The sequence below is a fragment of the Eptatretus burgeri genome, chromosome 2, assembly GCF_056783735.1.
Source record: "Eptatretus burgeri isolate ZD-2024b chromosome 2, Ebu_testis_v1, whole genome shotgun sequence".
In the NCBI taxonomy this organism is placed as follows: domain Eukaryota; kingdom Metazoa; phylum Chordata; class Myxini; order Myxiniformes; family Myxinidae; genus Eptatretus; species Eptatretus burgeri.
This window is the reverse complement of record NC_140962.1, coordinates 116,876,046-116,887,755: the sequence shown is the minus strand read 5'-3', so window position 1 is coordinate 116,887,755 and position 11,710 is coordinate 116,876,046. Positions and strand designations below refer to the sequence as shown.

Genomic DNA, 11,710 nt, shown 5'->3' with positions numbered 1-11,710 from the left:
CGGAGAACAGGAAAACGGGCTCTCCTGTCTCCGGCTAAATTCACGGGAATCGGTCCAGGGGTGAGAGAAGCGACCCCCGATTCCCTCCAAATTACGAGCGAGTTAAATTAACCCTTCACGAGAAGCAAGATGGCGTCTCAAGGCGAGCGGGAGCCGGGGGTATTAGAAATGTATATGTGTAATAATGTAGGATCCATGGTCCAGGATGGAATCCCCGAGCAGGAAATGTTGATTGTGCAGGAACACGGACTCGCCCAACTGAACCCAGGGCCCGAGGTGGGTGCGGCAGCGGCCGCGGTGTATGACACCTCCCCCCCCCCTCTCCACCAAGACCCTTCCCCAACCCTTGCCGAAACGGCTCAGCTGAGTGCATCCAACATGGCCCAGCTATGCGCCATGCTGGCGGCAATGAACAAACAAATGAATGAAGTGAAAACGACGATGGATACAAATACAAATGAAATGAAAAACGAAATGAAAGGCATGAACAAACAAATGAACGAAAAGATGGATACAAATACAAATGAAGTGAAAACGACGATGGATGCGAATACACAGCAAATGAGAAAAGAAATGAAAGAACTACGGGGTGAGACGCAGAACATGGGCCGATGCCTGCAGGCGGGCATGAAGGCCGTGACCAGGGAGCTGGGAATGGCGACTCCACGTGTGGGAGCAAACGAGCTGGGTGGGGGTGCAACGGCTGACAGGCCCGCGGTGGAGGCGGGTGAAAAAATAATTCGTGGAACGTGTTGGGCGAGGGTCGTGACGATGACCGAAAGGGAAAAATTAAATGGGGAGACCAAAACGTGTGAGACGAGACACGAGGTGACGACAACAGAAATAATAGTTGAGACAAGGGAGGTAAAGGGTGAAGAGTTGGCAGTGACGGTAGCCGGGAAGGGAACAATAGAGGAAAGACTACACGAGGAAGACGGGGTAAGTGACGCACACACACACACGGAGGTAGTGGAGGATAATGGGGGTGAGCTGGCGGACTGGGTAGAGACCCAGTGCGAGCACCTGGATGGCCTCCTCCAGGAACGAGGGGAGGGAGTATGCCCCCTTGAGGCGAGTCACGACCAGGTGAGTTCGGTCGTGCTTTGCGAGGTTGAGGGGACGAGTGCTGTGGACAGGTGCACGGAGAGCTTGGGGGGTATAGAGGCCCCGGAGACCCTTGTGGGGACACGAATCCCCAGTGTGGTTGTCCCTGTGTGTGTGGTGCAAGGTGTGAGTGCGGCACCGTGTGTGGAAGCGACCCCGTGTGTGGAAGCGACCCCGTGTGTGGAAGCGACCCCGTGTGTGAGTGGTGTGGTGGCGATGGTGCCAGAGTGCGTGCTTCCCAGCACGCCGGGTGTGGATGGGGCACCGTGTGTGAGTGAGGCCGTGTGTGTGAGTGAAACGGCCAGTGTGGATGAGGCACCGCGGTTGAGTGCCCCCGCGTGTGTGAGTGAGGCACGGTGTGTGGATGAGGCACAGCGGTTGAGTGCCCCCGCGTGTGTGAGTAGTATGGTTTGTGTGAGTTGTGAGGCACGCGTGGGTGAACGGCCGTGTGCAAGGTCGTTGTGTGCAAGGGAGACCGTGTGTGTGAGAGAGCGGTATGAGAGGGAGATGTCGGTCGGCATGCGGGAGCACGCAGCCGCGTCTCCCCGTGTGAATGTGATGGAGTGGACTGTGTGCGTCGTGACACGCAGGTGTGCGTGGGTGGAATGGAGACGACGACGGCGACAGAGGAGAGAAAGCCGAGTGGCGGCTGTAGTTGTTTCGCGGACCGTGCCGGGTTCACCCAGCAGTGAGCACGCGGTTCGTGCTGTGCAACGCACGAGACCACCACGTGCTCGCTTGCGAGAGTGAAGTCCCGGTCCGGAAACGCACGCGGTGGATTTGCCGATCCCGCGGACGGACAAAGTTTAGGCAGGTAAATGAATTTGGACCGGACGGGTTCTCCACGCGATCGTGTGTGTTAAGCTCCAACGGGCAAAGCACATGTGTTCGTGTGGGGAACCCCTCGAGAAGTGGGGCTTGTGTTTTTTTTTTGCGCACGGTGACGTCATGGCTGCACGTGTGGTTGGAATCCGGCAGGAGGGGTATCTCTGCCGGATGGTAGCGTCCAAGGAGGGACGAGGAACACGTGCAGCTGCATGACGTCACGGGCAGGTGCAAAGTGCGCGAGCTCTGAGTTGCCGCGCAGGTGCTGCGCATGAAAAAAAAAGGACAGCAAGCCTCACTTTCGGGTGCAAAGGATTCCTGGGAAAGGGGTGGAAGACCCCCTTACCTGGGCACAGGATGAAAACTAGTTAGGGGGAAGGGTTAGCTTAGTTAGACCGACTTCATGGGGCAGGGGTAAGTCCTCATGGAGTCCGTGGAATGGATTAGTTAGAGGGATTGTAGCCAGATTTAGGTTGGGAAATAAAATGAGTTAGGAGACAGTGACAGACTTGTGAATGTGTAGCGGGGACGTAGCTTAGCTACGTAGTGTTAAAAGGAACGTGCTGTAGTATAAGGGACGACGTGGGAGCACGAGTTAGTTAGGGGATGTAGTTAGAAGGATGGCAGAGTTCAGCGGTGTGTGTGTTGAAGAGTTGTGGGTTGTGAGGTGAGTACGTGTACATGTTGAGTGAGTGAGGCCAGCGGGTCTGTGTGTGTGGAGTGAATGGGGAATGCATGGTGCGATGAGTGATTGGGGGGAGGAGTAACTCCCGCCCAAGGGACCCCGGGGTCAGAGTAAAGTGAGTTAGCTGGGTTAGTCAAATTGAAAAATGGAGGTCGTTTTGTGGTTGGTGGGAAAGTAGGCTCGAGACCCATTTGGAGGGGTGCAGGAGCCCTGTTGACGGGCTTGGGAGCGTGGCTGCGAAAGGTGAGTATCGCTGAGTGGGTACCCCGGGCACCAGGCTAGTCGGCCGCGGTAGGCCAAGGGCCCATGGGGGGCCGGGATAGCGTAGTGGGCACGGGTGCGCCTGCTTGGTGCGGGGGCCCGGGGCGCCATTAGCCGCGTGGGCAGTGTTGTGGGCACGGGTGACCCTCGGAAAGGGGCCCGGGAGGCCGGCCTGCCACGTGTGCGTTTCAGGGGAGGTGCCATGGGGGGCACTCCCCGGTGTTAGGGAGCTGGTAGGCTCGGAGGCAGTGTAGTGCCCGGGGGTGCCATAGCGGGAGATTCGGCAGAGGGTCGTGCCTGCCAAAGTGAGCCACGTGTCCCAGCCAGGAGACCGTGTGAGGGCACGGAGAGAAAATTGGGGGGCGAGGCCCGAAATTGTGAGGACACCAACACAGGCGACGGGAATCTGGGTTGTTAGAACCAATAGTTTAAGCGAGAGGCGCTTGTTGAAAGCCCCGGGGTAGTTTAACAGTTAAATGGTTAGGGTAGATTAGGAGATGTACCCATCCGCACCATCCATCCCCTCGCTGTCGTTGTGGGCCGCTGGACCCACTTGGTGTTAAGATCGCCGAACTCTGGGGAGGCCATTCTGAGGCTTCGTTGGGCCTCGACACAGGACGTTAGCTCTCCCTTGTTCCCCTCCGAGAAGGGAACGTAGGGGTTGGGAGTAGGCTAGGTGACAGTACAGGTTAGCCGAACAAGGACGATAAAGGGGGTTCGGGGACGATTTATAGTGGGGAAGTAAAAAATAAAAACAACAAAAAAATAAGTTGGGGCTAAATTGGTTTTTCACAAATTAAGGGAGTGGGTATGTACAGTGACAGGCAAAGGCGATAGGTTGGGAGGGAGACAGGTAGGTAGGTCCGAGCCCGCCCTCCAAGTGGCCAGCACCACCGCACTCCCTCCACCAACCTCCACTGAACGGCAAAGGCTGGCCAACTTAATCGGCTGGCTGTTTTTTTCTGCAAGGCCTGTGCCGGCCAACTTCATCGGCAGCTGTTATTTTGCTGCAAGGTCTGTGCCGGCTGGATCGTCTGCAGCTGCTGTGCTGCAAGGCCTGTGCCGGCCCACTTCATCTGCCGGCTGGCTGTTTTTCTTCAAGGCCTGTGCCGGCCAGTTCATCTGCCGGCTGTGTTTGCCTGCAGCGGCCTTCTTCTGCGGGCTGTGTTTGCCTGCTGCCTTTGCCATGCCATGCCCACTGCCCACGTTCACCAGCCCCGTTCAATTTTTGCTTTGCCCCCCCCCCCCTGTTCGTTTCCATGTGCGCCAGGATCTGAAGGCAACAGTTTGCAAGCTGCGAGAACTGCCCTGTTGGCAGCTACAACACGGGCCTGCAGTGGCGGCCCGTGCACCGTGTTTGTATTCATGCATCCATTCGTTGTGCTCATTGCGTGTGCCACTTGAGCTGGCACGGAGACTGCGTTTGTGCAGCCCAAGCACCGTTGTGGTTCACTGAGTTCAGTTCAAAAGGGAAGGCCTTGGACTGCGTGTGAGCAGCCAGCCACGTTCCCTGTCACCTGCATTGTTTTGAGCCAGAGACTGCATGCGGGCAGCCTGGCTCCCTGCTAACTGCTTTCTTTTTGCAGAGTTCATTGATCCTGGGCCATGGTTTAGTGTAAAATTTGTAAGTTAAGGTTAAGATGTACTGTACATATGAGTGCGCCCCCGGCATGTATGTCTTAGCGCCGGCAATTTTATTTAAGTCGTCCGTGTGAGTGAGTTTGTTTAGGTAGTTACGCAGCCCTCAGGTTATTTATTTTGGGGACACGAATACCATGAATGTCGCACTCAGGGATCCGTAGGTAAAGTGTACTAGGGGAAAACTACACATGATGGCACACGAAAATTTGACGACTCGGGACGAGTCTGTAAAAAGGGAAGGGGGTAGTGTTGTGGTTACCAGATTCGCAAACCACCATTCAGGTCCCTTAGGTGAGGTATCTCGGTAAGTACATGTGTAGTTAGGCCCGAATCCGTTGTCTAGTGGGAATACATGTCATTTATGCGAGCTGCGACTCTTCAGGATAGCCGTTTTTCTTTCACTATCTTTATTTTGGACCAACCGCCATGATCACAACCACAACATCAACCACCGACCACAACCACCGCTTCACCACAACCGCCACGACCTTCACGCACACCTCACAACCGTAGCCTCGCCACCGTTCTTGCCCCGCTGTGGGTACCGGTGTTGGACTCGTGTAGGGCGCACGTTGAACAGCGTGTACAAAACCACGGATTTTCTGCTTCAAAAACGGATCAAAAACGACACACGCCCACTTTTTGCCGTCCAATCGGTGAGCGAGGGGCGATTTGGCCCCGCCTCCAGAACGATCGATATATGCAAATTTGTGGATCAAAAAGCCTTCACGCCCACTTTTTCTCGGGCCAATGGGGAGCGAGGTGAAAGGTCAAAGGGAGGGGGTCAAAGGCGAAGTTACGGGGGGATAAAAGGACGGTGTTCGTCAGTCAGAAGGAGTCGGAGTCGCAAAGGAGAACGAAGAGTCGAACCAGAGAGAGTCGCAAACGAGAACGAAAGAAGTCTGGAGCCCGAAGCCTGCAGTGGCTGGAGAAGCTGAAGAGAGTCGGACGAGGGGGTGCTCGCGTCGGTGCCAGGAGCTGCACGCCCGAGGGAGGCCGGCAGCGCGACCTGGCCGAGGTGGAGACGCACACCAGGGATAATAAAGATCCTCTATACCCCGAGCATCAGCAACCCCCTCCTGTTTCCCCCCGCGCTGAGATAGTGCGACCAAGGGGGCCCCGTTCCCACCCCCTGCCAGGCACTGTCCACGAGGCCCGCGGGTTGCGGGGCCATCGCCGCTCCGCGTCTCATCACCAGACGGGTAGGCCCGACCCGGTCTCGGCCTCAGGCCTGCCCCATTCTTGGGGGATTTCTTTTCCTTGGTTTTGGGTATGTGTTGTCGGCGCCGTCTGTGAAGTAGAATTGTATAAGTGTTGCCGTGTGCTCGGTAGTCGGTATTAGCTCTGCACTGTGTTTTCACTTTTATGTTTGCTTTTTGTGTAAATGGAATTGTGTTTTCTTTTTTTTGTGTGCATTTGGTGGAATTGTATTTGTGTGCTTCCCGTCGTCGCGAATAAATGTGCTTTATTGTTGAACTGTTCTCCCGCTTCGCTTCGTCTTTTCCTCCATTGAATCCCCATCTTGCTTCACGTAAAGGGTTGGTAGTGGGCTGAGTTCGCCCGATAATTAATCGAACCGTCGAGGTCGACGATAACACCGCTCGGTTATTCTGATAGTACGGAACGGGTCGCTTAAGTGGCCCGTGTCCGAAGTCGACCTGCGGCGAGGTGCGATCGCCCGGTCTACCCTCCGCGTGGGTACTTAGGTAGGTCGAATTTGGCGAGCAACCCTATCCCACGCGGGGGCTGATTGGCTCGATCGCGGTGAGACCGAAAGGTCCACCCGTGACTGGTTCCCGGCGTTAGTCCGAGAGGGTCACGACTGGATTGTCCGTCCGGTGGGCGACGTGCCGCGATTCGAGTTACGTGGCCGTCAGCACGCCGGCGGGCGCGAAAACCGCAACAATATATATATATATATATATATATATATATATATATATATATATATATATATATATATATATATATATATATATATATATTGTTGCGAATTCGCGCCCGCCGGCGTGCGATCGGCCGCTCGACTCGAATGGTGGCCGTCTCGCCCACCGGACGGACAATTCTGTCCTGACCCTCTGGGAACTATCGCCCGGAGCCAGTCACGGGTGGGCTTTTCGACCTCACCACAATCGTGCCAATCGGCCACCCGCGTAGGATAGGGTTGTTCGCCAAACTCGACCTCCCTAAGTACCCACGCGGATGGTAGACCGGGCGATCGCACCTCACCGCAGGCCGACTCCGGACACGAACCGCTTAAGCGGTCCGTTCCGTGCTATCGTGATAACCGAGCGATGTTATCGTCGGCTTCGACGGTTCTGATTAATTATCGGGCGTATTAAGCCCACTAAGAACCCCATACCTGAAGCAAGATGGAGATTCAAACTAAGGAAAGGACGCAGCAAAACGGGGAACAATTCAACATAATGGACTTTATTTACACGACACGGAGAGCACACATATACAGCCAAACAGTCAGAACGCACATATATCAATTTAAAACAAACACAACAATGCAGAGCTACGACCGAATGCGGGAACACACGGAAACACTTATACAGTTTTACTTTACAAGACACGGCGCCACAAGATGCATACAAAAACCCCGAAAATAAAAAAGGTGACTTCCCTTTTGGGCCGTCGAGTCCCTCTCCGACGTTCGTCGACGTGGTCCCGCCTGGCCACGACTCCGCGCCGAAGCGTGGTTGGCGAGGCCTCTCCGACGTGCCTCGCGCCTGCACGTGTTGGCCGCTCGACACCACGGACGAAGTTTTCGGCGCTATCCCAGCGCGGATAGAAGGGGGGGGGACGTGGATGTCCGAGGTTGGGAGGGGGAGATGGCGGACGCTCCTTCCCACCAGCGGGGTCTTCGAACCGCACCACAGCAGACCAGGAAAGCGGCCACCAGGAGGAGAAGAGGACGAGCGAGCCAGAGGACAGACAGAGGGCAAGAGCAACCACAAAACTGCTCCGCCTGTGTCCGACTTTTTTATATCCCGGAGCTCCGCCCTGTTGCTCCGCCCCGTTCTTTGCTCCATCCCCCTTCGAGGAGCTTCGAGAAAGGTCTCGAAGAGGGGCGTTCCTCCTTCCTGGCCGCGTCACACCGCGCATCCACCAATCGGGCGCCAGCTGCCCCACCCCGCTTCTCCTCCCTCACACCAAGAGCGGAGAAGAATGGCACGAAAAACAGGTGGGAAAAGCCCACCGAGCATCCTCGTTGGTTTTTCTTTGAAATAAAAGATAGAAAAAGAAAAACGACTGACTCAAAGCGTCGCAGCCCGAATGAATCACATTAATTCCCTCTAAACAATGGGTTTGGGGCTAACTACACATGTACTTAAGAGATATCTCACCTTCGGGACCTGGATGGTGGTTTGCGAATTTCCACAGCCGTAACAATATATATTGTTGTGGTTCTCCACCCGTTCGGCGTGCGGGCGACCGCTTTTAGCTAATTGCGGCCGCGTGCCCACCAGACGGGCAATCCAGTCATAGCTTTCCGGATCAACGCCGAAATCCAGCTACAGATGTGCTTTTAAGCACACCACAACCTTGTCAATACTCTACCCGCGCTACAGGATCTGATCGCCGAATGGTCGATTTACCTAATTATTCGCGTGGGCAGACTACCGAGAGATTTACCTCAACGGGACCTGCTTGGAAACGAGCCGCTTAAGCAGCTCGCTCCATTTGCGATTACCGAGCGGTGTATTATTCGGAAGCCACGTTGGACCCGATTAGCTTATCGGTATTAAAAACCAGCTATTTTTCCGAATGCAATTACGACAGCTCAATGGAGGAAGGGACGCAACGAGCAGGTGAATATTCAACAAAAGGGGACATTTATTGTACACGTATGCAAGCAATGAATGCAATGGGGGTAAGGGACAGGACATGAGCAAAACGACCCGACAGCCGTTTGTCTATTTATTATGTACACAATCACTTAGTCAGTTCTACTTATAGGACAAGGCGCCACAACTTTCATGCAAAGAAAACCCAGGAAAGGAAAGGGTAGAACAGGACCCGTAGGCCTTTAATGTTCTGCGGAGCTGTGGAGACCGCAGGAGCTCCGCGAGACCGTGCAGGTTACCTGCCACCCTCGTGGTGACTCGCTGGACGACCCTCGATGTCTCGCCGTCAACATGGCAGCTGGTGTGATGGCGACTCGGTTGGTCTGGGCCTTGACGTACTGCCTGGTCGATTGGGCCAAGCCGACGACACCTCAGATGAGCGAACGGGCCTTGCTCTTTTAGAGTTGATGTTCTCTTAAGAGCACGCTCACTCCTCAGAGTCGTTCGGACCGTCCCGGGGCCCGATCACCTCGGACCATTATTCCGCTCATTGGCCACTTCTCGCCGGCTGCCTCCACCAACCAACAGCCCTGCACTGGACTCGAACTTCTCCGGACTCCAGGCTCCACTGCACTCCGACAGCCAACAGCCCTCCACTGGACCCGAACCTTGGCGCTCTCCACCGGACTCCAAGCTCCACTGCACTCGACTGCGAACCCCGACAGAATGCCGGCTTGGAGTTCCAGCGTGCCCTTTTATGGGGTACGGGGGTGCGTTTGGTCTTCCACCTTCGACCTCTCACCCCCCCCCCCCGCTGGCTCCGCCCCTTTTGGCATTTTGATCCGATCTGGCCGTCAAATGCGGAGAAAGCGGACTTGGTCGAGATCATCGGCTCCCGCCCCAACGAGGGAGTCCCCGTGTATGTCGGCGGAGATGCCGCTCGTCCGTGGAATGCCATTGCTGGCAAAAAGATGGCGCCGCTTGTGGAGATGAAGGTGAGGAGATGATGTTGTTGTTCGTTATGGCGAAGGTCGTGAGATGTTGGCGGTTGCTGGCGACGAAGGTGAGGAGATGTTGTTGGTTGTGGCGACAAAGGTGAGGAGATGATTGTTTGTTTGCCAAAATAAAGATAGCAAAAGAATAGCACTACCTCAAAGATGCACAGCCCGGCTCACGAATAAATCCCGTTAGACATTGGTGGGGAAATCTATCTGGACACACACTTATAGACAGAACTGATCTTCGGGGAACCTGAATGGTGTTCTGTGAATTTCCACAACCGTAACAATATATACAAGCCAGCAGGCGACATGGGTGGTCACTATATAATTGCATACCAGTCATACAGTTTTTGAAGGATCAGGCTGAAATTTTTTGACAAAGAGGTTGATTATAATAGTGCGCATAAAAGCATGGAAGCTGATTTTTGATTTTCGAAAAAAATTCAAAGTCCCGTTGCTAGGCAACAGTGGTGTCCATAGCAACGGTGCTCAAAAGCATAGAATTAGATCCTGGTATGAACCTACCTGTCAAGTTTCATCAAAATCGGTTGACTCCTCTGTCCTCCAGAGCTGTCCATTAAGGCGCTGTCACACCTTGACGATTTAGCCAGCAATGGCAACGTATAAAATGTATGTAAAACGTTGGCGTACGCTGAAATTTTGATGTTTTTTTTTTAAGTTTTTGGCGTTTTCATAACGAGTTGGTCATATGCATAACATATTAGTAACATACACAGAACGTTTCGTTGTCTTATAGATAACTTATATTTACGAATGATTAGCGTGTTGTCGGCGTTCACAACCTATGCCCAATGATAGTCTAACTTAGGCATAGCGCGCTGCACGTATTGCCGACGATCACGTGGTGTAGCCTATTAAAAAGCTGCCACTCACCGATTCAAATCATAACCGCCTGAGAATTGTAAGTGTCAACATCGCTGTCACACCTTGACGATTTAGCCAGTGTATGCCGACCTCTGAAAAATGTGTCTAAAACGCTGGCACAAGTCGAATACGTTTTGGGTAAGTTTGGTTTACGTGAAGAGCACGCTGTAAAATGATGAAGTACGCTGTCATACGTCGTAGTATGTCTAGTATGTCGTGAAATTTCAAGCATTGCGAAAATTTTACGAAGTACTCGCCGTATGGCTCACACGTTCTGCTATGCTGGAATAAGTTGTAGGCATGATATGCGATCGTTGACACACGTCGACACAAGTTCCTTGTAAGTTACTCAGAAGTCGAAACACGTCGAGGTAATGTTTAGCATACCCGAAACTTATTTTCTCCGTCAAGGCACATTTGCTTTTTTTTCTCCTTGGCTCCGTGAAGCCACGTGACGAAATATCTGAAGTTGTTGTTGTTGTTGTTTTATTATTATTATTTATTTTTTTTTTTAAGTCTATCACGAATTTTAAAATAAATTCGGACATTTGCTTTTAAGTTTCGACGTCGACGTGACAATATCCTCAAACAGAAAATATTCACAGAGGAGGAAGGAACTAAGAATAAGACATGAGCAAACTGAAGAGGCAATCGAACGTGACGTAACGGCACGTGACGAAATATTGGAAGTTATTGGTTTTTTGGGGGTTTTTTTTTAAACGCTGCCAATACGCCACTATACGGTAGTTGTAAATTAGAAACACGTTCAGTAAGTTCTGTGGTCGTCCAGAAGACATCAATCAAATACGTCTACATTCCTCAATATGCGTTGGAGGTACGTTACTCATAGGTTCAAAGCACGTTACTCATCGGTTAGAAATGTTTTGGGTACGCTAAGCATTACCTCGACCTGTTTCGACTTATGAGTAACTTACAAGTAACGTGCATCGATGTGTGTCAACGATCGCATAACGTGCCTCGACGTGTGTCAACGATCGTGTAACGTGCCAACAACACGTTACTCATAGGTTATAAATAAGTTTCGGGTATGCTAATCATTACCTCGACGTGTTTCGACTTATGAGTAACTTACAAGTAACGTGTGTCAACGATCGCATATCGTGCCTACAACTTATGGCCAGCGTAGCGGAACTTGTGAGTCATACATACGCTGGCATATGTCGTAAAATTTCAAGCATGTTAAAATTTGAGGACAACCGCAAAGTACAACGATGAAAGCCAGTGTACTACGACGTATGGCAGTGTTTTTCAGCATGCTCTCAATGTTTCCAATACTTACCCATAACGTATTCTACGTGTGCCAGCGTTTTAGACAAATTTTTCATAAGTCGGCATATGCTGGCTAAATCGTCAAGGTGCGATAGCGCCTTTACATACAAACAAACATACAGATGGAAAAAGTGAAAATTAGGGTACTCTCGTGACCACAAAATATGCATGTACATATCTGTGTATATATAAATATATATATATATATATATATATATATATAT

General features: G+C 52.4%; 1 protein-coding gene across 3 annotated transcripts in view; it reads left to right on the top strand.

Annotated features, from left to right (window-relative positions):
* The window catches only part of FTCDNL1 (formiminotransferase cyclodeaminase N-terminal like), a 121,335-nt gene that overhangs the window by 2,630 nt on the left and 106,995 nt on the right, over window positions 1-11,710 (top strand). The gene's annotated exons all lie outside the window — the stretch shown is intronic.